Below are 25,312 nucleotides of genomic sequence, written 5' to 3' on the forward strand. Positions count from 1 at the left end.
GGGATGTTTGGCCAATTCCATTCATGGGAGTTTTGCTTTTGTGCCGGAGGAAACGGGACAACCCGAATATACCTCGTGAGCATGAAGAGGTAAAGCGCAGAGCTCTGCAGATACCTCTGCAGATGGGTCAAATAAATTCTTCTTCCATCTTCTTGCCACGTTGCAACCGCCCCCCCCCCCGCCCCAATCTACAACTCCTGGTCGTCCCGACAAGCAGTCTCCTATTTAAATAGTAACCAGGCCCAAACCTGCTTGGCTTCCGAGATATGACAAGAGCAGCTTCAGGGTGACTTATTCAGTGTAAGCAGATCCTTGTACGGCACTCGTGACCCATGCATTGAAATGAATCTCACCGTGTGTGACTTTATCATTTCTCATTCATATACCGCGTGCACACAGAGTATTTACACGGGTACAGATTCATATCGCCGTAGAATGAACAACATCAACCGCAAGGTGCGAATAAAACGAAAACAATTTAATCGTGAGTAGAATTGTAACCTTGAATCGAGGGAAATCCATCGACTCGTCGAACGGACGAACTGTTACGTCGCTGCTGGGGCACGTGTCGTGCGCGCTTCGTTGAGAGCTCGTTGCGTGCCTGCCACGCACCCTCTCCCGTTGTCAGCCACACGTGCGTTCCGTGCGTATCTGTGTGTGTACGCCACGTACCCGGCGACCCGAGTTCGATTCCCGCTCGCGGCCAACACCAGTGACGATTATCTGAACCGGTCCTGGACCTCCCCTAGGTCGAATCGGCCTCAAATGAGTACCTGGTGTGGTGTTTAAAAACATTGCCACGAGGGAGATAAAAGCTGCCGGGCGTGGTACTGACCACCCGCTCCCTTGTGTTCTGCGGTGGCCTTCACAGGAGCTGCTAGCGAACGACACTTGCCACAAAAGTCTGCTCGGGCTACACGGGGGATCTTTGTCCTTGTGCAAGTATGTGCGCACGTGCTTGGCCGCTTCTCGACATATTGCGGGCACCATAGCGTGTCCGCTAATCCGATCAACTCGAGCATTTGCATGAATTGTGGGCCTGCCTTGCCAGCAACGGTGGCTTGCCAAGCCGTTGTCGCTGTCAGTCGCTGTCAGCCGCTGCCACCACCCTCCCCCCCCTGGTTACAGAATGCATTGTGCCCATCGCCACATTAAAGAAACTGGTTGGCAAGTTGTCGCGTCCGCTTGCCAGAGGAATACCCCGTCAGGCGGAGCGCTGTCGCTGTCTCGGGGTTTTGGGTCCACCCCCGGGGGGTTGCTTTGAGCGACACGCCGTGGGTCGGTCATTCGCCGTCCCTCCAGCGTCGAGCGAATATCCTCGTTGTTCGTGAACTTGCCTGTGAACGGCGATCGAACGTCCCGTTTTTTTAAATTTAAAATCAGAGATGGCCGCTGTCCCTCTCCGTGGCGACGTTTACGCGTCGAGGGACCGACGACCGCCTGGCGACAATGTTGGCCGTGATACACGTGGCGCAAGAGGGCGGACAATAACATTGACGTTGGGTCGAAGCCACACGCGTTGTTGGGCACTCGTTGTTTCGATTTTTGCGTTTTTCCGCAGCTTCGTCCCTGACGAGGCTTCCAGCACCTGGAGCGAAACCGTCGGACGTCGTGCAGAAGCAACACACGCGGCACAACCCAGAAACTCATCGGAGATAATGTATGCACTGTCCTTGAAGTTGATTGGTCCACACCCGAGACAGCTTTCCTTAGAGCCTAGTCTCACATGGGTTGGACCAGATGACGCCAAAAGGCGCACAACTCAAAGACAATGCACCATCAGAGTATGAGAGCTCGGGTTAAGCATTTACACCATTGGAACCTCATTTGCCAGTAAAAATATCATAATTGTTTTTTTACCCTTATATTTGGCAACAAAACGGACACATTTTTTTACAAGGAGTCATGTTTGCATAGACCACAATACCTGCAGTCATAATGCATACAAAAAACATAACTCTGATAATGTATGCACTGTCCTTGAAGTTGATTGGTCCACACCCGAGACAGCTTTTCTTAGAGCCTAGTCTCACATGGGTTGGACCAGATGACGCCAAAAGGCGCACAACTCAAAGACAATGCACCATCAGAGTATGGGAGCTCGGGTTAAGCATTTACACCATTGGTACCTCATTTGCCAGTAAAAAATATCATAATTGGTTTTTTACCCTTCTATCTGGCAACAAAACTGACACCTTTTTTTACAATCAACTTCAAGGACAGTGTATACATTATCAGAGTTATGTTTTTTGTTTGCATTACTGTATGACTGCAGGTATTGTGGTCTATGCAAACATGACTTCTTGTAAAAAAGGTGTCAGTTTTGTTGCCAGATAGAAGGGAGAGTCGCGTGGCGCGACCCGCGACAACCGATGGATAATATTTAGTTCTGCCCCCCCTTCTCTCCCCGGATAATGAAATCGCCCGTGCTAATGCCGCTGATGGGGGGGAGGGGTGAGAAAGGGCATTTGACATTCCACGCAAAGTCAAGTGAATTCGCGCAAGTTGGACGGCACACTGCATTGAGAGATGCCGATGATCGCGAGAGATGGACGAGGCATGCGTCTTGGACATCACCGCCGTCAGTTGATGTAGATGGCACGAGACGGGCGGACACGTGGTTTGCTCTGCCAAATATGGGGGGGGGGGGGGAGTCGGGGGGACAATCTCCCGTAGGGGAACACGCGGTCTCGTACATTTCATTCTGTCTCTCCGTGGCATCGTCTTCACGCGCCGCGAAGAAGGGGCCGTTACCCGAAACGTCGCGCATTGTTTATTTCAAGGCTACACACACACACTCTCTCCCGCTCCATATTCGCCAAATGAAGTCCCTTCCACTATTTAAGTTCCCCACTGACAAACCGTAATGTTTACTTCGGCGGCCTTTCACAGCGTTGGCTTGGGGTGTGCCGCGTGCCGTGCAAGGTGCAATGTGTTTCTTTGATTTATTTTATTGCTGTGGGCGTGTGCAACGTTGTGAGATGCAGTCTTGCGATGAACGACGCTATATTTTTATTCTTTCTCAAAATGATTATTCTTGTGCTATGCCATCCCCACTGGAGCACCAACGAACCTCAACTCCGGGCCTCCGAGTTCTCGTTGGAACATTGCGTCCGATGCGCGAAATGAGCACGTTATAAGTTGTTTTTATTGTTGTCGTTGTTACAATCTGCAAGGGGCACGCGCTCTATGTGCCGTACATCAAGTCACGCATATGTCTTCATTTATTATTTAAGCCAATGCTGTTTGACGTGAGTTCCCACAGTAAAAAACACCGGATACATTTACAAAATATATATATATTTCTGCAGCTCGCTAAATGTTCTTTGAGAGGACGTCAGCCCACATAACCACAGAGCCACTTGCAGGGCAAGCAGTCCGCCCGGCACGCCCTGACGGAACTTCGCAGCCGAAGACGATGTCTGATCCACGGCCTCCAGACTCGCCGCATTCACGCAGCGGGGACCTGTCACGTAGCGGCAAGGCCCCCGTCGATGTTTCGGAAGCATCAACACACTCTCCCTGATCACACCGGAGGCGGTTTAACTACTCGCAAAACTGTAAATGTTGTGGATTCACTCTTCAACACACCGGTGGGCTAAAGTAGTGAACTATTTGTCTTTTGTCAACGTGACACTTTTTTTTGCTGATTGGCCGTGTTGGGTGGTGGAGGGTTACGACACATTTATAAATAACGCGATCTAACCCCAAAAACGTTTATTATGAACAAAAATGAAGACTGAATTACTTTCACGAACCGGTGCGCGCACTCTTTGGCGTTGGGTTGACGGAAACCGTTCGTGCCCGACAATGTCGAATTGTATTTACGATTTAGGATTCTGATATTGGGGGGGGGGGGGGGCGGGGGGGGGGGGGAATTAGGATAATGACCGAGGGGAATTGCCGCAGCTCGAAGAGCAAAGCTCCGTTAATCATCAGTCCAAAGTTGTATGCATGAAGAGGCAATCATTAAGACAGCTCAACAACTTTACGATTAAGATTTCATTAAAGCGGAAGACACAGTGATATGCCAATTATCCATATTGTGCATTATTGCTAGATACTATTAACAGCGTCTGTTCCTCAATATAATTCGTGATGTCTTGCACGGTCATATACAGATAAACGCGACTCTTATCTGAAAAAGATTCAGATAATATAACTTATATTGCACTTCTGGGAGACCAGTTTTTGAGTGGCATCCACAGATAATTAAAAGGATGAATTGACAACAATTTTCAAGTCACTCCTCTTGGTTGCCATACATTTCAAACAAGAAAAATCCATCCACGGATAGTAGGATTTTCACAATTCACAGGGGCCACAGATAATTGGTGTCGGCGTGGAGGGGGATATCACAGTGAATTAGAGAAGTTTCCGAGGGAAGAGATCGATCCGAGTGCAAAACCAAAGCAAGCCCCAGCCTGTCCACGCCGCTCGAAGCGGTCGAGTTTAAACGGAATGCGCCTTGGAAATGAGGTGAGCGCATTCTTTGTGAAGGGGTTGGCTTTACACTGCACCGTTGGCTGCCGTGCGCCTTGGGACGAGGCGACATGTTGATGCTTCGAGAGATTGATGTATACGAATGCACTTTGTCCGCTCATTCAACGTTTCCGCCGATACGTATTGCGTCTGTACGTTGTTCGATACGATGCACGGCCCTTTGTGGACTCGCTTGCTGGATCCCTCCCCAAGCCATGTGCCCGGTGAACGTGGGACATTGGGCCAACGTTGGTCCAAAGGTACCAGTCACGTGCCAACGTTGAACCAACGTTGGCATGCCGACGTTGGTTCAACGTTAATGTTCAGAGGAGGACCTTACTGGCAGGCAATTGCAAATTGTAAACATCGCCTCATGATGCTAAAAGGTAATGTTGGAAAGAAGGCAGGGCGATGTGTACACCAACACTTTACCACACTTTTTACCACACGAGTCTGTTTTACACCTTTTTCTATACATATGAAAAAAGACTCAATCGCCGCAATGAATTGTGGGATTACAAACGCAGTCACGCAGAGTGGGTCACAAGCAGCCTTGTATGACCAAAAATCAAATCGCAACAGCGCGCGTAATTGTATTTGACCTTACAAGGCCACTTGCCGACACTGGCTTTGGAATCCCACGATCCCTTGTGGGCCCTGTTTCTTTTGTGTGCAGTGTGAAATGGACTTCAGGGAGATATAAATTAAGCCTTGTTCACAAGGCCCTGAATGGCACTGCACCATTTATTTATTTACCCAATAACCCCCTTTTCTGTCTGTAGGTACGAGCCGCACAATGCATTTCCAGCACAAAGAGCAGTAAGCGCACTTACTGTACCACAATAACAACTCGAACAAGAGAGCTGATTGATGAATCGATTTTTCATTCGCTGTTTGTTGAACACGAGAGGAGGAAGAAATCCGCGGCTGCCCGTGGTCACTCTCGCGCACACTTAAAACCAGGAGCAGGATTGTACCAAAAAAAAAATATAGACACTGCTGAGGATTTCTTTTCACAGGCCCCTTTCCCTTGTAGCAGCTGAAGTGTTTTTTTTTACTTCCTCTGGCCCAGTGTAGTGTAATTGCTGGCAATTATTGCCCATTAGCCAAATGCTGTCACAGGATATGGCGTTGTATTCCGGGAGCATTAAGCTGACCACGACAGACGCATAGGTTGGGGGGAAGTGTGCGGGGGGGGGGGGCTTGCATAATCCACTACAGGCGCATTGGTGGGGGGCCTTGCATAATCCCTCGGAGACTTGAAAAGGGTAAGGGGACGTGAAAGGGGGGAGCAAAAAAAGGGGGGGGGGGAGTGGAGGGAAATGAAACCTGACTTGAGAGAATAAAGGAAAGGAGAGTGAGAGAGAGGGACGTGTGTAAGAGGGAGAATTAAGGGGGAAGAGTGGGGGGGCGGACGCAGAATTAGAACTTGGGATGGAACATTTGGAAAGTGAAGTTAGGCGAAGGGTACACGAAGCTTAAAGTGAAGGGATGTTGGTGGTCATCCATCCGAGGAATATCCAGGCTCTCAGGCCCGCTTTAGCTTCTGAGGAATGATGAGCTTTGGGCGAAATCTTGGGCGAATTCGTCATGGGCAGATATGATGATGTATGTTTTCCATATGTGTATATATAGATGCAAATGTTAGATACTTTATATACATTATACATGATTTAATTGGACTGTTTTTGTCCTTCCACTGCTGGATGAAGGCCTTCCCTAGCTGTGTCGCTCATGGGATGTGTCTGATCATGCATCATCTGACTGGTGAAGGGGGGGGATAGGAGGAGGGGTACTGGTGCTGATATCCCTCGCCCACTGCTGTTAGCCGTGACTGGGAATGGAGGCATTCTGGGTAAACAAGCTTCGTAATAAAGGCCCACTGAGCTATGTAGCTCTTGTTCAGCAGCGACCTGGCCACAAATGGTAGCTCAACGAAGTTGCTTGTCACGAGCAAATTTAGGCCAGCCAAATACTCTAGAAGCACGCTGATTCTCTAAATGTGGAGGGGAAAACCGGAGGACCCGGAGAAAAATCCACGCGAGCATTGGGATTAAATGCAAACTCTAAATATACATGTGTCAGGGTCGAAATCGAACACACGACCTCCTGTATACCAGGCGAGGTAGTTAACATCTTGTAACATATAGAGGTGGTAATTAATCATTCCCTGCATGCTAGGAGCTTTACATTTTATATTGTACCACGTGTTATTCGGTATGATGTCCGACGCCTGGCTCACGCCTTCATAGCTTCTTCAGGAACTGTTTTGCTGCGCGTGCTGGGAGCTTTTTCATGAAATTGAAGGCTCCCGAGCATCTGGAGCGAAACGTCAGTCATCGGTTCCCAACAACACGTGGTGCAACTCGAAAACATATCGGAAGCTGTGTAGCACCAGCGCGGGAAACAGATTCGGATGTAGTGCACTGGTACGGTGTGATTTATGAGAAAGCTTTGTTCTAAATTGAAAACTCATTTCTTTAGAACTGCTTTGTGTGTTTAGTTTGTTCTCCTTTCACCCGCACCTCCGATTAGCACGGTTGGCTACGTATGGCGCGAAAGAAGTTCTACATACGTACACATACATACGCAGTCGTGTCCATATTCCCTTTGCTCTAGACCAGTGGTTTTTAGCCTTCACTGAAGATTTGCACCCCCTTGATTCTGAATCGTAAACAAGTATATATATAATGTTAATAAATACATAGGTTTGATGAAACAAAGTAGTTGTACTTATGTGCCCGCGCTTAATGTGCGTTTCGATGATTTACCCTTCTAAAAACATCTGGCCATGGATCGCACCCCCAGAAAGGGCATCTCGCAACCCCCAAGGGGGTGCAGCGTGCACCGCAGGTTAAGAAGAAGAAGGACCACTGCACCAGACAAAACTGATTCTGACCATTTTACTTGCAGCCGATATTGAGTCTAGTCCAGGATAGCACAGAAATTACCCTCCCTAGCTACCCGCCCCCGGGGGCACGCGGACACATTATCTAAACCACACGTTGTGTGCGGCGCCAACTGCTTGCTCATCTCTTCCTGCAAATGTCCATGGGTTTGGCGAAATGTCGGTAGAAGTCTTCTGGCTTTAAGCAGCTTGGCAGGTCCGTCAGAGGGGCCTCACCGAAGGCGAGGGGCGGGGGTGACATTAACACGGCGGGAGCAGAACAGTGATGACCGCAGCAGCAGCATCAGCAGCATCAAAGCAAGGGGCTTGAGGGATCGCCTGCCGCCTCCCCCCACCCCGCATCATTTCCTGTCCCAAAGGAAAAAATATATATAAGTGGGCGAAAACTTTTTAACGAGAAAATGAGTAATCCAGCATGCCTTACAGCAGGGCCAAGCAACATGCTTATTGGGACAATATAAATGCAAATGTTTTTTTTTAATATACGTTATCTATCTTAATAGGGTCACATACAGCCCTATTATCCATCCGGTGCCGGCTGAGTTCCCACGCTGTGAGGGAGGGATTGTTTGACCATACTTCACCGATTTGAAGCTTTCGTGACTGCAAGGATTCATACTCTTAGTTCTTTCGGTAAAGTCACGTAGGTAAAAAATGAAATTAAAATGAATGAAAAATAAAATAATAAATCACGACGTTTCGGAGGCAACACAAGTCTCCGTCATCAGGTGGGACCGTCACAGCCAGATTTGCTGCATCAAGTGAGGCAGGGATTCCAAGATGCAAGTTCTTGAATACAAGTTAAGGGGGAGGAGAGGGGGGGGGGAGGGAGCTAATCAGAATGTGGTAGCCAATGAATGGAACGTATCGGGAGGGGGGGGGGCTAAAAGAGTTTGTGTGCAATACTTCACCGCGCTGGTCGTTACAGCGATGCGCTCCACTGCTCCTGACAAGGTTGTCTCTGGACTTGGCCACCTGAATGTGACATTGTCGTCGTTGCTGTGCATCCACATCGTCAGCCGTACGACAGAAAGAAGAGGGGAGACTGCGCTGGTCCAGCGCGTGGTTTGGTGAAAGTAGAGATCAAATACGTGGGAGCATAGACGTGTAGTCAAGATGCGTCAAGACAGTCAAATATGTGGTGCCAGAGACAGTAAAATGTACGTGAATGTATTCATCAGTCTCGTCTATTGTGCATCACAAAAATTACGAGTTATCATGCATCTTGAAAATAAATGTCATGGAAAAGTTCTGCGAAATAATAAAATCTTCTGTACGGACTTTTTTTTTTTTACCGCCCATGTATCAACTCTTTCACGATTATAAATAACGCATCGTCCAAATGTCTATCATGTCCCGTTGTGCGTTGTCTTTGTTTAGAATGAAAACTCCTCCAGGCAAATTTGATTCCATCACAGAATAGAGATGGGGGGTGGTGGGTGGGGGGGTTTTCTTTCCTTCTCTTTATAGTTTTCTTGGAAAACCTGAAGTCACCCTTGTTGCGTTGCCTGTCCCGGTTGCACCACCACAGTCCAACGCAAGCTGGTACAGCTGTCCACTGGTCATGTATCAACATCAAAGAGCGTTTTCTTTTTTAACTCGCAGCTGAGTGTGCAAAAGCTCCTGTGTTTGTGTCTATCTAAAAAACTGGGTTGTGTTGTACGAGCGTTTGCATAGACCCGGTTATGTTGGTCGATCCACGGTTGAATGCTCACGAGAGGACACTGAGGATGTTTGGTATGTTTTTGGTTGTGTGTGTGTGTGACTGCAAGTGAGGAGCGGTGGCGCAGTGGTTTGAGCGCAAACCTGGCGAGCCGAGTTCGATTCCCGCTCGCAGTCAGCACTAGTAGCGATTATCTGAACCGGTCCTGGGCCTCCCCTAGGTCGATTCGGCCTCAAATGAGTACCTGGTTCGATGCGGAGACAAATGTGGCCGGGCGTGGTGCTGGCCACCCCACCCCCTCGTGTGCCGTGCCAGCCTTCATAGGTGCTCGCTCACAGCACTTGCCCCAACAGTTTGTTAAAGCTATGCGGGGGAGCTTTGTCTTAGTGTTTTTGTTAGAGCGGTGGCGCAGTGGTTCGAGCACTGCGCTATAAACCCGGTGACCCGAGTTCGATTCCTGCTCATGGCCAACATCGGTGAGAAATATCTGAATTGATCCTGAGCCTCAAACTCCTGAGGTCATCTCGGCCTTAAATGAGAGTAGCTGGTGCGGTGTGTAAATTTCAGCATTCGCAGCTGGACATGGCTACTGGCCCACTACAGCCCTGTCATCCCCAGTAGGTGCTCGCTAACAGCGCTGGCCCTCATGATCCATCCGTAAGGCTAAAGGCACGAGATCAAACGGCATTTGTTTTTACAGAATAGTATGTGCCGGGGACACATCCCACTGACCGGGGTTCAATTCCATGTCACGCGAACAAACAGTGCTGATTGTAATCTGAAACTGCCCTGCGTCCAGCAATGTGTGAGGATGCAGGCAAAAATGAGTACCCTGGGGTACTCGGGGCAAAAACCGTCTCCGTAAAAAAAAACAATCAAATAATTATATTATCGTAATTTACATTTGGAAGTCTACTCGAGGCTCCTGCACATCTCGAGGGCCGTGACTTTGAGTGTTCGGCACCTGGAAAGAAACCCCCATGCTTTGACAACAGTGCGGTGCGAACGAAGTTCATCACGCATATACGTACAACAATGTACGTCTCATATGAATTCCCATCCGGCCGCACCTTCTGCGTCTACCTGTGCCCGTTGACCCTCGGCAATTGAATGTAGAAAATCGTCCGTGACGCAATGTAAATGAAACGGTTTCGTGCGTGAACCCACGACTGTGTTCTAGATTTGAAGCTTTCGTGACTGCAAATATTCGTATTCTTAGGTTTTTTAGGTAAAGTCACGTAGATAAAAAAATTATAATTAATAAAAGTTAAATAAAAATAAAATAAAAATCACGATGTTTCGGAGGCAACACAAGCTTCCGTCTTCAGGTGGAACCGTCACAGCACGATAGCTGTATCAAGTATCTACGTGACTTTACCGAAAAAAACCTAAGAATACCACGACTGTATATTGAAAATTGTATTATGTACTCGCACCACCCACTGTCCTGCCCTCCCGTCTCGCCGAGCTGCGACAGCGTGAAGCGTCTCCGCTCCGAGGGACCAAAGTCTCTTTTATCCAGATGTTAACTACTTCGCCTCGTCGTGGGTTCGATCCCGGACCCAGCGACGCCCGTTGTATTATAGTTGGAGTTTGCGTCTCTCTTTTTCTCTCTCTATCTGAAGCGCTCGCTCGTCACCGTGGCTTGCGCGATGACCACCACCACCACCAGCACCACGTGACTTTTCTTTCGTGTTGTGCGCGGTGCATTTAGCGCCACAGCGCGTGGATTTATAGCGTTTATTTGCATTTGTGTGTTGGTGACTTTGTGTATTTCATATCGGAATCGCCTCCAGTGCTGTTGCTGCTGGTGGCTATAGAAGTTGTTTAAAAGTTAAGTCAAGTCTATATCTCTCTCTCCCCGTTGTCGCGTGGATTTTTCTCCGGGTCCTCCGGGTTTTCCCTTCCACATTTAGAATCAACGTCACGCGTTCAGAGTATTTGGCCGCTATACATTTCCACGCGATGATAAGACACTTTGTCGAGTTATTTTTTGTCTGTGGTCATGTCGCTTCTGAAAAAGAGCTACGTGGCTCATTTGGGCCTTGCCTAGTAAATACAAAAAGTTTTTAATAGTTTAAAATAGTTTGTCAAAGTCTCCAGTCCAGCTACAGTCAATGGAGGTTTTTTTCTTTTTCAGCAGATGACTGGAAAGTCTGGACCCCCCCCCGCACCACACAGAGCCCCCTTCCTCCACTCAAAACCAGGCTTTAGACCATCCTCTCTCTCCTCTCAATGACTTTGTCTGCATCCTCACGTCTTCTTGGTTCTTTCGGTAAAGTCACGTAGAAGGGAAATAATAAAATAATAAAAATAAAACATAATAAAATAATTCTCACGACGTTTCGGCCACAACGCAAAGCAGCCGTCCTCATGAGAATTATTTTATTGTTTTATTTTTATTATTTTATTATTTTTCTTCTACGTGACTTTATCGAAAGAACCACGAAGATGAATCCCTGCAGTCACGAAAGCTTTAAATCGAAATGCATCCTCACGATCACTGTTGCATAACCTTTCAGCCCCTCCCTGCTCTGCAGGACCATACCTTTAAACAACAAACCAGCAAACCCTCTCTCTAATTCCACTGTTGGGGTTGCACCGTGCACGCTCACGTAAAATGCAAGTTGCCTCGTGTTTCTGGCCAGTGGTGTTAGCCATCGAGTGTGCAGGCGGTGCAACTGCACGGAGGCTCATCAGCCGGGGGGGGGGGGGGGGCGGTTAGGCACTGTGCTCTAAAGGGGTGTGGGGGTAGAATTGGACAGGGGGGGGGGGACCCCCATTTTTATTCTTTGCACCACAACCCGCACCTCCGATTAGCACGGTTTGGCTACGTACGGAGCGAAAGAAGTTCAACATGCGGACATCACGTGTCAACGACGCGACTGTTTCTCGTCCCCTCCAGACGTATGCACCCACCCCCCCTCCCCACATTTGTGAAGCATCTTCAGCCGTGGCCACATTTAGATGGCTCTAGAAATGTTGAGTTGCTTTTGTCGTGCAATGTTGGATTGCCGTTACTGGGGTGGTAAGAACACTCGAGTTGGTCTGGGAAGGTGACAAGTTCACATCTTGGCCGGGTATTGACTCTCTCCGCCATTGTGCCCCCACGATTGAATGACCCTAAACCCCTAGGCCTGTGCAGAGGACGACGACCCGCTGCCATTATTTCCCACAAAGCGGTACTCGATTTATCACCGCGTGCTGTCCGGCGCGACGTCCGCCGACATTTCACTCCACGTGCTGAAGAATCTCCGAGGGCGCGGAGCGAAACGTCGGACACCGTGCCAAAAAGCGCGCGGCACGACCCAACAAAGCGCGGTCACGGCGACCGTGCTCGCTTTACTGAACGTGGGAGAGAGGCCGATGGGTTCGGTGCGAGCCCCATGTAAACTCTGTTCGTAACAAATAATTATTACCAAGTGCGTCAAGCGCGTACTCTTGTAACCTGCTTGCGAGTCGATCGGCTCCAACCCGCGGCACCCCGCGTATCGATCGATCGATCCATGCGGATATACTTCACGAGCAACATCTGAACCGGTTACGGATTTAACAATTTAACTCGACTCGCCCGATGATGAGTCGTCGGGCAAAAGTGATGGGCGCTCTCGGGGGACCGTGGCTGCCCCGTGACAATGGGGCAGCGGTACAATTAACGGCGGTGTTCAATAGAAATGAAAAACACAAAGTTGTGATAGAATCGGTCCATGTGCTTTTATTGGAATGCATCCCAGTCTGGTGGGGGTTTTTTTTGGCACTAAGCCTGTGGTTGCCGTTGGAGACGTTTGGTTGGATTAGAACCATTGTGAGTTGGCACAGTGGACGGAGGGAGGGTGGGTGGGTGGGGAGTGCGAGGCAGGTTGGAAATTGTGGTGCGCATGGTGATTTACGTGGGAGGGCATGTCCTTTCAAAACTATCGCCGTGACTTACACAGAACATTCACGTCCAAATCTAAACAAAGACAAAGATCCCCCGTAGAGGCTGAACACACTGTTAGGCCAAGTGCTGTTAGCGAGCACCTAATGAAGGTCGGCACGGCACGCGAGGGGGTGGGTGACCAACACCACGCCCGGCCGCCTTTGTCTCCCCAGTGGCAATGTTTACAAACCGCACCAGATACTAATTTGAGACTGAGTCGACCTAGGGGAAGCGCAGGACCGGTTCAAATAATCGCCACTGGTGTTGGCCGTGAGCGAGAATCGACCTCCTGCCGCCAGGTTCGAAGCACAGCGTGCTAACCGCTACACTACCGCTCCCCACCATAGCTAAACAAACACACGCGCTCTCACTCGCCAATGCAAAACGACAGTTGTCCTTTACTCCTAGGAGCTGTCTATGCCAGGGCCTTGTGCACTTTACCCATCGAGTTTGATTCTTACTTGTGCTGCCCGGTGTGCCCTGTCTTGAGATGGTGATGGATGACGACACACCCATCCGGAAATTCTCGCCGAGCGGTGAGAGAATGGCCCGTGGAAGGAGACACCAGGGAACTGCTTCTGAGATCCCTTACAGTCAACTCTTATCCACACTCGGGGCCCTGCACTTCCCCCACCTGCCCTGCTGCAGAGATGTCCAACCGAACACATTTTTGATTGTTATTATTTTATAGCTGGAATTTAGCATGTAAAGTAGTACAAAATTAGATCATGGTCATGTTTGTTTTAGTTCTCATTGGGGACAAGCTGAGACCTTACGTTCACTGCACTTGAGAACCCAGAGATCTAGGAACCAAGAGATCTGGGTTCTCAAGTGATCTCTGGGTTCTTATTCAGAACCCAGTGATCTCTGAGTAAGACCCCCAGAGATCACTTGAGAACGCAGATCTCTGGCTTCGGTTAACCTCGGTGGTGAGTGATATCTGAACCGGCCCTCGGCTTTCCTTACCCCCCCCCCCTGCCTCCGCCCCTTCCCTTGGTCCCCTCTTCTTCACCAACCCGCACTACCCATCGCGCTGAAGCAATTAGCACCGCGCTCAGCCCATCGCTGCGCGTGTCTGCACGTGGGGGCGCGTCCCAGCGTCCCCGCGAATTCCCTGGGCAATGCTTCGCAAAAAGCGACCTCCTCCCAAGCGGAGAGCCGCCGACGGTTTTGAAGATCTTACGCGAAGGTTTCCATCTTAAGTTCTTCAGTGGACGTCCTCTTTTATTCTTTTTTTTCAACGAATCACCCGGGATCCAGCGCGTAACTTGTTTATTCATTCGTCGCACGTCTTCCAGCAACCTCGCTCCTCTCCTCCTCGCGATTACCGCTCGATTCGTCCTCTCTTGTCCGCTGACACACTTGATTACGAGATGTGAAGATTTAGTTTTCTTCCGGTGAATGATAATTCTTATTTACATTTGAAAGGCGCATTTCATCCAAGGTTCCCCAGTACGAAAAAGCAGGGAAATAAGACAGAGCCAGCAGCGTAAACGACCAACACTAATGGGGAAAGGCCACCTTAGAGAGGTGAGTTTTCGGGGCAGATTTAAATCGCACCAAAGATTATGCTTGTCTTATTATCAGAGGCAACGCGAATGGTCAAACAACCTCCTCCCCGTGACCGATAAGGCATTCGAAGGGGTTTCATCCAGTCATACGAACGTTGCTATTTGCTGTATTGTTTCATAAGCACTCACTTTAACCTACATAGGAAACATTTAATTACCATTAGCATTGTTGTGCAGAATATATAAACAAGAAATGTAAAAACTGGTCCAGAGATTGCGTGCGCTTAATAAGCGTTGCCGGAATTGTATACTCCGCAGAAGGCCGAGTGGCCGACGGGTTTTGTAAAACAAACTTTTATTCATTGCATGGAGAGTCATATCTATGCAGAAAACATTGTCCGCGTGTCTATATAGGCAAATTAGGTCGCACTATACAAATAGGAAACCAATCAACCAAAACCTAACCATCTTTGCACCCCGCGTCTTCCCATAACAAATTGCCTGCATGCTGGTTGTGTCTTTGTGCTTTGGGTGAAAGAGTGAGAGTATGCGTGTGTGCGCAAGTGTGCGCGTGTGTGTGTGCATGCAGTGTCCCATCGGGCTAACAAGGAGAGCTTTTTGCGCGAGTGTTTGTGAGCGGTTGTGTGTACGAGCGCAACGCTGTGGTATGAGTTCAATTCCCGCTCACGGTCAACACCAGTGGCGACCGTCTGAACCGGTCCTGGGCCTCCCCTAGGTCGACTCGGTCCCAAATGAGTACCTGTTGCGGTGTGTAAACATCGTCACTAGGGAGACAAAGGCGGCTGGGCTTGGTGCTGTGTGCCAGAGGTGTGGACTCGAGTCATGTGACTTGGACTCGAGTCAGACTCGAGTCATGAATTTGATGACTTGCGACTCGACTTGGACTTGCATAACAATGACTTTGTCCCACCTCTGCTGTGTGCAGTGCCGGCGTTCATAGGTGCTCGCTAACAGCACTCGCCCGAAACAGTTTGTTCAGACTATATGGGGGGTCTTTGTCTGTGCGCAAGAGCACACTGATTAGACCATGGGCCTACTTGCAATCCTCTAGTTCCCGTCCGTTGTAGATGTATGTACTGAGTCGATAGGTGTACTTTTGTTTGTTATACTGTATGTGTTTGTGTACTCCATAATAAAGGTTTTCATATTCGTGGGTCTTTCGGTAAAGTCATGTAGATAGGTTCAAATAAAATATTTTATTTACATGTTTTATTTGAACCTATCTAGAGCCCGTGGCTTTACCGAAAGACCCAAGAAAATGAATTCCTGCAATCACGGAAGCTTTAAGTCAAGATTTAATAAAGGTTTTTTTGAGTTAGATCGTGTAAATATAAACGTGTCGTTAAAACCCTCCACCACCCGACACAGCCAACTAGTAAGATATTGTCACGTAAACAGAACGTGGCCAATTCGTCACTAGTACAGCACACCGGTGTGTTTGAGGGCAAAGCCACAACATTTACAATCTGAGTACGACGTTTCGCCAGTAATTACAACCAGCTTCATCAGGCGACAGCCAGATTTGTGGAGAAGTCCACCTGTTACGTTCCTTATATAGAGGGATACCAGTGATGACGTCACTTGTGAGCCCTAAACGTGCGAGTTGGAGGGGGGATTAATGAATGCATATAAATGACAATGTATATCCATTTACGTTTTGGCAGTGGCAATTCACGTTGATTGTCAGTGGGAATGCACGTTGATTATAATTAACGAGTGGACCTCTATAATCAACGTACATTACCACTGCCAACGAAGCAGCGTCACCAATTAGCCTTAATTGTACGAATGTTTCCAGCTTCCATGCGTGCGTGGTATATTAGGGATGTAACGCGGGTGTCGATTCGTCGATTTATAATCAAGTCTTCATGACACGTGCTTTTGAGTAATGCACAGTCGAATGTACTCGTTACAATCCATACTAATTCTACTTGTTAGCTGACTCTTCTTCGCTCCCTGTGGGCCACAACGACACACTTAGGTAGTGGGGGGGGGGGTGTTGTTGCCAGCACAGCGCCTTGCCACGTTCGTCTCTTCCGTGTCGACGTTTACGCACAAAAGCAGGCGTTCGTTTGAGGCTGAATTGACCGCGGGGAGGCCTAGGGAACAACTCGCGCGCGATGGTTCTCCGATGTGCTCGCGGGTCGCACTGCCGCGTGCTGTTCGGCACGGTGTCCGACGTTTCGCTCCGCGTGCTGGGAGGGGGTGGTGGTGGCGGCGCCTCTTCGGCAACCCAACAGTGAGTGCAGCGTGTGGTTCAGACGCCAGTTGGCCACTCGCTGACTTTCGCCGCGGACGGGAATGGAATTGTGGTCGCCGGGTTCAAAGCGCAGTGTGATGACCGCTGTGGGCACGACTGTCCCACGTGCGCCCAGTTTAACGCGTAGGAGGCTTTCGCGACCAAAATCATCCATAATACAGCGTTTTTTGGGGGTTAGATGGAGTAAATATATAAGTGTGTCGTTAAAACCCGCCACCACCCGACACAGCCAACTAGTAAAGGGTTGTCACGTGAACAGAACGTGGCCAATTCGTCACTAGTACAACACACCGGTGTGTTGGGAGAGCCAAGCCACAACATTTACAATCTGAGTACGAAACCGGTGGACTTCTCCACAAATCTGGCTGTCCGCCTGATGAAGCTAGTTGTAAGAGCGTCCATCTAACGCATTCATATGTACGCTCGCTGCGTCGCTGTCGTTCACATGCAAATCGGCATTGGTGATGATAATGAGACGGGGAGGGCGGGCGGGAGTGCTGTGCTAGACTCTTCCCCCTTGTACATCATGTTCACGGGAACTCGACGGAGGCTCAAAGAGTGGGAAGATTAATTTATTTATTTCGCAGTGGTGGTGGTGGTTGTGGTGGTGGGGCCCCCTGTTGATTTCTGTGTAGTGCCTCGATAGAAGCAACACAATGGGGCAAGAACGTAAGCCATGGACCTAAGCTGTTTTCAGTTCACTCTCACTGAGCCTCTAACAGATGTTTACAAAGCCCCTTTTATGCGCAGGTTGTACGAGGTGCTGTGTTTACATACAGTGGGCTTGCAAAGATGTGTTAGTCACGAGTTGTGTGTGGAGCTATCGGGGTGTTTGCCACACTCCACCGTGGCGCAGTTGCTTTGAGGCCATGCGCTGCTCACCCAAGCCACCTGGGTTCAATCCCTACCAATGAACATCGCAGCAAGCTGTGGTGGGAATGAGCCGGAACGCCCCGGAACGCCGTGGTGGAAGTAAAAATTGTAACCCGAATGAAGGAATCAAGGATTCCTCTATTTTTATATGACTCATAGATTGAACCCTAGACCAACAGAGAGACCCACAGACACACATAGAGACACACAGACACGCATCGAGACCCACAGACACACACACAGAGACCCACAGGCACGCATAGAGACCCACAGACACAGAGACTCACACACGGTGCAATCTAGTGCACACTGCAGCACTAGTGGGGGGGGGGGGGGGTGAATAATGTATAACTTGTTCCAGTAATTTCTTCCCATTGCAGCCCGAGCAACAAGTGGCAGGGAGTTGAACCCATCTCGCTGTGGTCACAGCGGCAGCGCTCCAATTAAGCGCGTAAAAAAACATTCCTTGAAAATGAGTGTGCGTTTTTTGAGTGTGAATTATCGTCGCTCGACATTCCCTTCCATCAATCTGCTCCTGCCTCCCGAGTTCTTGGGGGGACATGATACGATGCTGGTACGCGGTGTAGGAACCTTTCCCTTCCTGAACCTCAACGCCCACTCTCCCTTCACCCGCATGCTCAGGTGAATTCTGGGGCTGTGCCTCACCCCGCGACGTCGTGAAATTGAGACGGTGTCAGCGGCGACGCCTCGCATGGCACAGCGGAGCGGCGCGCGGGAGCCCAATGCAGGTAGCCAGCGATGCCGACTTGGATGCACCAGCCACGCACGCACGCACGTGTACTCGCTCACTCGCGCAATGCGCACAGGCACACAAGAAGACAAAGATGCAGCACCTCGCCGTGTAGCCTTAGCGAACTGTTGGGGCAAGTGCTGTTAGCGAGCACTGTGCACGAGGGGGGGTGGGTGGGTGCCCGGCACCACGCCCGACCGCCTTTCTTCTCTAGTGGCGATGTTTACACAGCGCAGCAAGTCCTCAGTTTCTTCGCTAACAGCACTTGCCCCAAACAGTCTGTTAAGGACCTTCGTAGAGGTTTTATTCGGGTTAGGTCGCGTAAGTATAAATGTGTCGTTTAACCCGCCACCACCCGGCACAGCCAATTGGTAAGGTTTGTTAGGTAAACAAAACACGCCAATTCGTTACTAAGTACATCGATACTATTGGGTCGCGAAAGCCTACGTGTCAAGTCTGTTAAGGCTATACGGGCGATCTTTGTCTTTTGTGTGTGTGTGTATGCGTGTTAGGTCGATGATGCGTATGGGAGTTGGCTGAGATGCAGGGGGGGGGGTTGGTGGTTGTGGTAGGAGGGAGTTTGGTATCTGTGGGTGTTGGGTGAGGCAGCAAGGGGTGGCGGAGAGCGCTTATCTGCATGAGTGGAACTGTTTAAAGGACCGCCATGATGACTGATCACCTGCCTGACCTTTCTGCAACTTGCAGGAACACACAGGCAACACACGCACGCACAGACGAATGAACGCACGCACGCACGCGCTCACACCCACGTGCGTGTGTCCGTGTGCAGAGACACTGCAAAGATGCATCCTCGTCTAGCGTGTACACACAGACTCCTTGGGCAAGCAGCTACGAGCGAGCAGCTCGCTATCATAGTCGGGATGGTGCACGAGGGGAGTGGTTGTGGCCAGCCCCACGCTCAGCCATCTCTGCCTCCCCCAGTGTAGATGTTTTACACGTCGCATACACGATACTCGTACTGGTAGGAACCTCCTGGTTACACCAGCCCACAGGGGATTATTCTGTCCGTCCATCGTGCATCCAAAAATGGGAGGGGTGGGGCTGGGTCGAGAGGGGAAGGTGGGGAGGGGCTGGGTGGGAAGGGTGGGGAGGGGCAGGGTGGGGAGGGTGGGGCTGGGTGGGGGGTGGGAGGGGTGGGGCTGGGTGGGGAGGTGCTGGTCACTCCGTGGTGCCCTTATGAAACTCAACGTTTAACCTACTCACGCCGGCTTGTGCCCACCCTCACAGTCGGCCATATTTGCGGAATACACCACGCCGCCGTTGACCCTGGCCATTGACCGAGCAACCCAACGTTCCTACCAGCTCCCTCCACAGGAATGTGTTAAGACTGGGTCACAATATGGGTCTCACCAGAACCGGCCAAGATAGCACTCGCCACCGATGGTTTGCCATGGCTGGGAATTGAACTCGGGTCGCCGGTTTTTGCACGAAACGCAATGCCAACCCCTGCCCGCGCAGAAACTACACACACTCACACATTCACAGACCCCGAAACATAAAATTGCTCGTCTACAATGCCAAGTTTTGTAGGTAGGCCAGTCCTGTCTGCATGTGCGTGTGAATTGGTAAGCTGGCATTGGCAGAAGCTCACCAGTTTCGTGGCATGCTTTCAGCAAGTAATCCTTCGTGGTTTAAGTTGGCTGGTGATGTCAACGTTTCATTGGCATGGCACGTGTATTACAAGGGACGATGGAGGGGTCTGCGGCCTCGCATGAAAAGCAATGGGTTATTGATGATGATGATGCTGATGCTGATATTGTGTTATTATTGTTCTTGACATGCAATGTGTTTCGTCATGACTATGCCAAGGATTAATCCCCCCTCTCTTTCTTTCTGAAGGACGTTTTTGTCTTGTTTTTCAAATCTTTGCTCAGGACACATTTGCCTCATCTTGCTGATGGAAATGTTACTTTCCCTACAATGGCGGAGCCGCAGCGGCGAGAAGTTAATTTACTCGCCTGGTATGCAGGAGGCCATGGGTTCGATCTCGACCCTGAAGGCTGTATATTTCGAGTTTGCGTGTCGCTCTCCCCGTTGTCGCGTGGATCTTTCTCCGGATCCTCCGGTTTTCCCCTCCACATTTCGAATCGACGTGCGTTTAGAGTTTTTGGCTGCTATGTATTTCCACGTGGTAAGCCGCTTCGTTGAGCGTATCACGAGTAGCCAAGTCGCTGCTGAAAAAGAGCTGTGCAGCTCGGTGGGCCTTGTTGTAAAATAGAAAGTAGGTTTTTTTGTAGTTTAATCGATTGTTCTTCTTGGTTCTTTCGGTAAAGTCACGTAGAAGGGAAATGATAAAATAATAAAAATTAAACATAATAAAATAATTCTCACGACGTTTTGGCCACAATGCAAGCAGCCGTCCTCAGGTGAAGACCAGCCGAAACGTCGTGAGAATTATTTAATTGTTTTATTTTTATTATTTATTATTTCCCTTCTACGTGACTTTACCGAAAGAACCAAGAAGATGAATCCCTGCAGTCACGAAAGCTTTAAATCGAAATTTAATCGATTGTTTTTAAACTGTGCAGACTTGCGGAAGTCACTGAGAACCACCAGGTCTGGCAAATATCGCGAGAGGATGATCAACCCTTTCGTACTCCGCCACACCACGAGAAGCGATGTTAACGCTGGCTTAGACATTAACTGCGACTCACCAGTTGCGGGTTCGTGACCTAGTGCCCGTGTGACCGCAAATAAACTGATGACTGTACTTTTAAAAGCAATACAGACGGACGTTCTACCCCTGCACCCTCATTCGACATAGGTAAACACTTCCATATTCATAGACTTTATTATAATACTTCTATTTTATATAGCAGCTTTTCGTCAAGGATCTCAAAGCACTCTAGAGGACAAAGCAGCAGCAGACACCTCGGCATGCAAATAATTATATTATAATCCATTTACGAAATGAACTAAAAGTTTACTAAGCGGAAGCATATACATTGGTTTTAAGGCACATTTAAAAATGTTCGCAGACTCTAAAGAGATTCTGATATATGTCGTGGAAGAGTGATCCAAAAGCCTTGGGGGCTACACGGGAAAAATCTCGGTCGCCCATAGACCGAAACTTCGACCTGGGAATGGAGAAAAGATCCTGCATCCCCAGATCTTTAGGGGACCTTGTGTCGGCTATTTTTTGTTTTTTAATCAGGGCAGTCCTCTCTGCTCCCAATATTTCTATGTCATTGCGAGTTGACCTTTTCATCGAGTCTCCCACGTGAGGCCGCAGACTTTTTGATCACCGCCCACTTATGGTTAAAAAAGGAAAGATATTTCACAGGAAAACATTGGTAGACATCTCGATTTAAAGCTTTCGTGACTGCAGGGATTCATCTCCTTGGTTCTTTCGGTAAAGTCACGTAGAAGGGAAATAATAAAATAACACAAATAAAACATAATAAAATACAATTTTCACGACGTTTCGGCCACAACGCAAGCAGCCGTCCTCTGAATTCAGATGCTGTCTTTCCGACAGACCTGTTCTTCACCAGAGGACGGCTGCTTGCATTGTGGCCGAAACGTCGTGAGAATTGTATTTTATGATGATTTATTTTTATTATTTTATTATTTCCCTTCTACGTGACTTTACCGAAAGAACCAAGAAGATTGGTAGACATCGTCTCCCATCACATATCCGTCTCTCCACGGGACCCATCAGCCACGTGGCCTTCTGTAAGTGCATAATTTCAGCACCATTGAATTAAAAGAAAGAAGAAAAAAAACTCCGGACCAGTTTCCACATCCAGGGCTTCATCAGCCTGAGACGGGGGCTTACAAAATAGAGACAAAAGAGTTTGGAAGGGCAGTGAAACCGATGGATGGGGCGGTCGGTCGTAGAGGTGGAGTGGCTGTGGGTTATTTTGGCCTCTCTTTCTCAAGTCACAGTATTTGCCTCCCTTATCAGCCGTCACTGTTTACACGAGTCATTATCATCCAGTCTTATCTCTGCTGACCTCCCCACCACACACTGCGCAGTTGGAGCTCGGTTAGGGGAGATCTGCAGCGTTAAGCTGACACACAGGTTCATAATTTCACAAGCAAAACTAAATAAAAAACAACGTCAATGACGAACCAGCAATCCGATTGCGCTGCGCGTATTGCTAACCCAAACGTGGTGCAGTATTTCACAGTTTGTGTAAAGATGCGGTTGACTTTAATCGGAAGATCTAGTCACAAGGTGTACATGAATGCGTGGGCACAAGCCAAGCTTATGTTGTGAGCTTTACAGAGGACAATATGTTTTCGTTTTGTATTGCATCGTCATTCATGCAGGATCAACTTAAGGCTTTTTGTTGATACAATTATAAAAAAAAATGAAGTACTGAATTGGACATTGACAGCCCCGATTGTCAATCTGCTGCTGGATGACGGCCCTCCCACGATGCGTTTGGTCGTGGGAGATTTTTTTTTGATAAATGTACAGTCATAGGATACATTCTGAGCTTGGGTAAAACTAAAAAAATCAAGTTTGTCCCCAGACAAAACAGGTCTTGACCAGTACTCATCTTTTTTAGGTAGAGGAGTTCAAATCGCATTTAGGGTGGGGTGGGGGCTTATTTAGTCCTTCAGTGGACCAGGGTGCCACAGGGGCGAGATGTTAACTACCTCGCCTGGTATGCAGGAGATCGTGGAGTCTGCATGTCTCTCCCCATGGTCACGTGGATTTTTCTCCGGGTCCTCCGGTTTTTCCCTCCACATTTAGATTCATGGGTTTTGAGTATTTGGCTGCAATGATAAGCCACTTTGTAGAGGTATTCTCATTTTGTTTCCAGGTCGCTTCTGAAAAAGAGCTACATAGCTCAGGTGGGCCTTACCTGTTAAAATAAAAACTAGTTTTAGTTTAGTTTTTCAACGTTACATGGTGGCTAAAATGAGTACTATTTTGTTTGTTATGGGTACTGGTCAAGAGCGATTGGTTGTCCAATGGATTGACTCACACCGGCCATGGGATACGTGTGATTGTCACCACTGGCTCAGGGTTGTGACCCAGAGATGATGGGCCTGGCACGTCTGTGCTCCTTTGAGAATTCAAGTAGCTCACGATGCTGCTTCTGGCCTTCTCTTTTGGGCTTCTCTCGCAGTCTCCCTTGACAATGCAACGCCTGTTTCTCAACGGGATGCTGCTGCTGCTGTTGCGTAGCTGTTCACGGTTCAGCGTCCCAGCTCTCCGCTTGCTGTTCGGCATGATGTCCGGACGTTCCGCTTGCACGTGCATAGAGCTTCAGGAACTGAATGCGCTCTTACCCGGTCATTCATGAAGCATAACTCAAAATAATCCTGAGCGTGCTTGTGCGTGTGTTTTATTCTTTTTACGTGGCGCGACGGATATAGGAAAGAGCCGTAACAGTGTGTTGTGGTTCATTTTATCGACGTCACTGATAATTATTGTGCGTTAAGTATTATACAATTTTGCGCTGTGCTCGGACCAATCCTTCAAAGAGGTGGGCCCTTGCCTGTAGCGTATGGCAGTTAACCAGCATTGAATCAAGTGTGCCCGACTGCTGATGAGACACTGAACGTCGAAACCGGCCCAGAGTTTGCTTGGCTTGAATCAACGCTGCTGAAACGATGCCGTCCCAAAGAGCCCATGGGCCCGGTGAGCCCGATGAGTTGCGTACGATTCGCTGTTGTGCATTTTTACGTGGAGGGACGGGTATGTGAGGGAGGGGTAAAAATGTCTCTTGTGTGCGGCCAAAACTTTTGCGAAGGATTTGGCTCGCAAACCGTGGGGTTTACATCGGGGAACACGCAGGGAGGTTCAATGCCCCGACGTGTGTTGAGGTTCCTGTTCTTACGGTCGGTGAGGAACATGGAAAGAGAGACATAGTGCTTCGATACCAAGACAACACCATTAAACAAATTCCTGAGACAGAGCATATGATGCCCTACAAGACCCCATTATACTGTGGCAAGTCCAAGATGGGTACCACCAAGACATCCTCACAAAACTGTCTCCTATAAAGACTTCTGTTCCTTCATGATCATGGACGGAGAAGGAGCAAACCCCATATTACGGTGCGCCAACCTCTTTCACCAGTATGTTGTCGATGAGTATGCCAACATTGAGAGTGAGTGCATTCTTTACATTCAACTTAATCAAAAACGCCTGCGCGTAGAACAGTATGCTCATCTCAAGGACGCTATCAATGCTGACGTAGATGCAAATGCTCAGAATGTGGGCAGATAAGTTATTTTGCCTTTACCCTTCGCAGGTGGACCAAGATACATGCATGAGAAGACTCGGTATGCCATGACGTACATCAGCCAATATGGCAGGCCCGATCTCTTTCTCACCTTCACTTGCAGTCCTCAATGGAAGGAGATCCAGGTTGAGCTTTATCCAGACCAAAAGCCAACTGACAGACATGACGTCATTGCCAAGGGTCTTCAAACTCAAAGTTGATGAACTCATGAGGCTTATTACGACTTAAGAAGGCGGCGTCTTTGGAAAGACAAGATGTAACTTGCACACCATTGAGTGGCAAAGACATGCTCTTCCTCATGCTCACGTTTTGCTATGGATGAGGGAAATAATTAATGTAAGTGACATTGACACATTTGTCAGTGCTGAGCTACTTGACCCCCATCAAGAACCTGCCCTTGTTGATGTGGTCTGCAAGCAAATGGTCCATGGCCCATGTGGGCAGTTCAATCCTATTTCGCCATGTATGCAGGACCGCAGGTGTACCAAGAAGTTTCCACGAAACTTCTTGAAAGACACTCAGTCAGGCCATGATGGCTATCCTCTATATCATCGCAGAAATAGTGAGCATGGTGGATTTTAAACAACGCTCAGAGCTGGCACTAACTCTGAAATGAAGGTTGACAACCGGTGGATCGTTCCCTACTGCCATCTTCTGTGCAAGATCTTCGAGGCCCACATTAATGTGGAAATCTGCA

General features: G+C 48.9%; 1 long non-coding RNA gene across 1 annotated transcript in view; it reads left to right on the top strand.

Annotated features, from left to right (window-relative positions):
• LOC144729528 (uncharacterized) overlaps nt 1-25,312 on the top strand; it is a 74,564-nt gene that overhangs the window by 19,367 nt on the left and 29,885 nt on the right. Inside the window, exon 2 of the long non-coding RNA XR_013587719.1 lies at nt 18,280-18,386. This is a non-coding gene — a long non-coding RNA (uncharacterized LOC144729528). The remainder of the gene's footprint in view (nt 1-18,279; nt 18,387-25,312) is intronic.

The sequence above is a fragment of the Lampetra planeri genome, chromosome 33, assembly GCF_965212315.1.
Source record: "Lampetra planeri chromosome 33, kcLamPlan1.2.h2, whole genome shotgun sequence".
In the NCBI taxonomy this organism is placed as follows: Eukaryota; Metazoa; Chordata; class Hyperoartia; order Petromyzontiformes; family Petromyzontidae; genus Lampetra; species Lampetra planeri.